This window comes from Pipistrellus hanaki (assembly GCF_964339955.1).
Source record: "Pipistrellus hanaki genome assembly, chromosome: 2".
In the NCBI taxonomy this organism is placed as follows: Eukaryota; Metazoa; Chordata; class Mammalia; order Chiroptera; family Vespertilionidae; genus Pipistrellus; species Pipistrellus hanaki.
The window spans coordinates 74,458,220-74,462,773 of record NC_140504.1 but is presented as its reverse complement, the minus strand read 5'-3'; the positions used below and the strand labels follow the sequence as shown (position 1 = coordinate 74,462,773).

The 4,554-nt window shown below is 42.4% G+C and overlaps 1 pseudogene across 1 annotated transcript; it reads right to left on the bottom strand.

Moving 5' to 3' along the window:
- Positions 1-2,597: 2,597 nt before the first annotated feature.
- On the bottom strand, positions 2,598-3,953 carry LOC311618173 (serine/threonine-protein phosphatase PP1-gamma catalytic subunit-like; annotated as a pseudogene). Its single transcript has 2 exons — positions 3,092-3,953; positions 2,598-2,850 (listed from the first exon to the last, which is right to left on the bottom strand). The product of its transcript is annotated as a serine/threonine-protein phosphatase PP1-gamma catalytic subunit-like (transcript).
- Between the last annotated feature and the right edge of the window lie 601 nt (positions 3,954-4,554).

The window sequence follows — 4,554 nt, the reverse complement described above, 5'->3', positions numbered from 1 at the left end:
TCACTTTGGTAACTTACTTAGAAGCCTGTCAGACTTCTCTACTGTAAAACTAACATTTCCCCATGTAGTGACTAAGTATTTGAGGAGAGAGGTTATTTTGAGACTATATTAACCTCCTGTTCCTCACCCAACTTTAATTAATTAAAGAGTGTCAGTATAAATTCTTGGTTTTGTAATAATGTCCAATGAATGGTAATGTTGCTTTTACTATTTTGATATTCTATTTGTCCCTATTTTGACCAGAAGAAGCCCTGTCCAGCTGTCTTCCGTGTCCTTTTGACATGCCCCCATTGTTCCTTGAGCAATTCTTTACATTTTGACCCCCAAAGATATTCCATGCTCATATTCTTCTTTCCCCAGCATAGCCCTGAAACCAGCCACCTCATTAAGGATCTCAGACTCCTGTTAGTGAAGGATGACTTATAAAGACCAGGATCTGGCGCTGAGTGTGCTCATTGCTATTGGGCTGTTGCCGCTTTCAGACCAGAATCGATGGGATACATTCAGGGCATCGGTTAAACTGGTGACAGGGAAGCTGGTGCCAAATAAAGGCCAGTGAGGTCACCTAGAGAAACCACTGGCACCGCTAGGGGAAGGGCAGGTGAGGGCGCAGGGTGCCCGGAAGTCAGGTCATCTGGAAGAAGCCAGAGGAACGCTGCGAATGTCCAAGGGAAATGTGAGCCAGGGCAGAGCACTGCTTCTCCCTTGGGCCTGCACTCCTAGCGGCTCTCAGCACCACCCAGTGGCCTGCCCTGGCCAGAATCCAGCTGTCCTGGGGGCCTGGGTAACAAAGTCTGCAGAGTCAGTCCCCTGAGGTAGAAGGCAGAGGGAAGGGAGGGTTAAGAACGGAATGGGAGGGCAAAAGCTGGGACTGCACACACACACACATACATTCTGGTTCCCCGGTAATTGCCATTTGAACAAAGCAGAAAACAAGTGGTTTTGTGACTTGAAATGAGCAACCTCTTCTCTAATGTGGCCATTCAAATGGAACATGTTCCAAGGAAACTTAACAGCCTGTTAGAACCCAGGCATTGATTGGGTCACAACATACCAGAGAGCAGATAACTATGCCTTGAAGAATCCATGGCCCTTCCTCCTCTTTTCTTTCTTCTCGGGTAATCTCTATTGTGTGAGAGTGAGCACTTAGGCTCTAAGCTGAGTCACAGAATCAAATTCAGCCTTTTACTAGATATATTTTTACATCGCATACTTTCGGTTGAATTGTGTCCTCCCCCCAAAATGTTGAAGTTTTAACTCCCAGGACCTGAATATGTGAACTTCTTCTTTTCTTTCTTCCTTCCTTTCTTCCTTCCTTCCTTCCTTTCTTCCTTCCTTCCTTCCTTCCTTCCTTCCTTCCTTCCTTCCTTCCTTCCTTCCTTCCTTCCTCTTTCTTTCTTCCTTCCTCTTTCTTTCTTCCTTTCTCTTTCTTTCTTTCTTTCTTTCTTTCTTTCTTTCTTTCTTTCTTTCTTTCTTTCTTTCTTTCTTTCTTTCTTTCTTTCTTTCTTTCTTTCTTTCTTTCTTTTCTTTTGGTTTCCAGAGCAATTTATTCAGTAACATCTAGTCAATATGCTATCAATAGTTCTCCTGTGTGAATTGTGCTGATAAATTGACACTGAGAGGATTTAACCAGTTCGTCATTTAACAAGTCACTTTCATCACATGGTATTATACACGGTCATCTGTTGAAACAGATTTCTTTTGAACAGATCTTGGGTTTAAAAAAGTCATAGATAATGTAAGTTCTGTATAAACTGGTGGATAGATAGGTTAGTTCTTTTGTTTTGACTTATAAGCCTCAACTTCACCCCAGAATAAAAACTGTAGGCCAAAAAAAGCATAATCGCTCAGTCGTATAGAACAGTATTGTTTCTATAATTTCTGAATGGACAGGTTCAGGCCTGATGCAACTGTAAAAAGATTACTTAATGAATAGACTATATGAAAATTGTACAAAATGTTATTAACTTTAATCATTAATAGCTTAAACAGCACTATGCTACTAATTGCTATTCAAACTCAAAAACCTGGTTTTGAATCCTTAAGAAGGTGGCATGGATACACAAACCACACCTTCTTATACTTGGGGGGTGTCAATACATATTTCAACAGAAGCTTTGGCTTTAGGAAAGAGTCACAAACATTGAAAATAATGGCTTTGTCATTTTAAGTATAAGGTAGAGGAAACTGTGCTTTAATTAAATATACATTATACCAGTGATGCTGGCAAGGTTGAAAGTTACTCCTAATGTTGATAGCTATAAAAACCAGTTCGTACATAACAAGACAATGAAAGAAATAAGCAATTCCTTTGAAACAAATTCCGAAAAAAAAATGTTCACAGTGATTTGTATCAACAGTATGCATTTTATGACAATAACATATACAGACTGAGCACCCTAGGCTCTCTATATATCCTAAAGAAAACAAGCATTTACATTATCCATGGGTTTTACTGAACTAAAAAAAGGAATTCAATTGTACACTTATCCCTTAGACAGGATAAACTGTCTGGGGCTGCACAGCTTTACCACCATCATTAAATTTGTTTGCAAAAGGAAGAGAGAACTGAAAAATTTTTTTTCTTGGAAGTGAAGTCTTTCATTTGCTGTTATAACCAGCAAATGCCATTCATTAACTGAAAAAATGGAAGGGAGGGCCCCACGAACACACTATTTGAGCAAGCTGACCAATACACATTATAGTTTTAAAAATGAAGGTTATATACTATATGCTACAAGTCCCAACTAGGCATTGTCAAAATGATATCTATTTTTCTGCTTTCTTTGTGATCATACCCCTTGGAAGTGTTACGGGTCTCATGGCACTCGGCTTCTTTTTATCTGCAGTCTTTAAAATTTGAAAAGAGTCGCCGAAACCAGTTTGGCTCAGTGGTAGAGCATTGATCTGCGGACTGAAAGGTCCCGGGTTCGATTCCGGTCAAGGGCATGTACATTGGTTGCAGGCACATCCCCAATAGGGAGTGTGCAAGAGGCAGCTGATCGATGTTTCTCTCTCATCGATGTTTCTAGCTCTCTATCTCTCTCCCTTCCTCTCTGTAAAATATCAATAAAATATATTTTTAAAAAATTGGAAAAGAGCACATTAGTGTTCCGTCCACACTCATCAGGACACCTGCATTGTCAAACTCTCCACAGTAATTGGGTGCAGAAAACAGAGTGACCAATTGCCTCTTAGCAAAAAATTCATATCCATCTTCAACCTCCTGATGGGCCCTACATATAAGATCCAAATCATGCTTACTGAGAAATTTTGCAACCACTTCTGCACCAAAGGTGAAGGCCTCTCCTCTGTCATTTCTACCCCAGCCTAAGACATCTTTATCGGGATCAGACCACAGAAGATCACAAAGAAGACTTGATCTGGTACATCAGTTGGTTGCGTAATTCGCCGAATCTGCTCCATAGAGTGAAGATCTGGTGATAAACCTCCATGACAGCAAAATATTTTCTCACCCACGATGGCTGCTATCAGCAAACAGTTAATGCAGTCTGTGAAAATTTTCTTCTTTTACACTCATCATAAAATCCGTAAATTGTATTGATGCTGGCACATTCATGGTTTCCTCTGAGAAGAAAAAAATTCTCGGGGTATCTGATTTTGTATGCCAGTAAGAGGAAGATGGTCTCCAGGACTGCCTCCCCCTGTCCACATAGTCACCGAGGAACAGGTAGTTGCTTTCTGGCGGGAAACCACCCTGCTCAAAGAGCCGAAGCAAATCATAGTATTGCCCATGGATATCGCCGCAGACTTTGAGCAGTGCATCAAGTTCTAGCAGGATAGGCTGGCTGAGAAAGATCTCCCGCGATTTTTAAGCACAGTTCTCTGATTTCATTCTCTTGGAGCTGGGCATGCCTACCAGGCCTGGACCCTCTTACTTCCAGCAGCTGTGGGATGATGCTGTCCACGTTGAGTTTGTCCATCTCCGCCATCGCCTTCCCACCGCCGGCCCTTCCGCAGCTCGCGCCGGGGACTCAGGCCTCCTTCCCCGGCCACGAGCACAGAGGCCGGTCCCCCCCAACCACCCTGCTCCCTGCTTCCTCCTCTCTCTCCACTGGAACCACGAGAGCAACTTTTTCTTTTCTTTCTTTCTTTTCTTTTTTTGTTTTTTAAAATAGGGTCTTTGTAAGTGATCAAATTGAGAACCTCAATCTAATACAACTGGTGTCCTTATAAAAAGGAAAGTTGGACACACACACACACACACACACACACACGCACGCGGAAGAGACCATATCCACATCCACACAGAGATTGGGCTGATGTATCTGTAAGTCAGCAAAGGCCAAAGACTGCCGGTAAACCAGCAGCGGCGAGCGGAGAGGCATGCAACAGCCTCCCTTGCCGTCCTCAGAAGGAATCAGCCCTGCCAGCACTTAGGTCTTGGACTTCCAGCCTCCAGAACTAGGAGAGAATAACTTTCTGTTAAGTCACTCAGTTTGTAATCCTTTGTTGTGACAGCCCTCGCTAGTTAATACACTGGAGTAGAGGTGGATGTCAGTACTCAGTCATCTAATGGTAAAGTGATACATG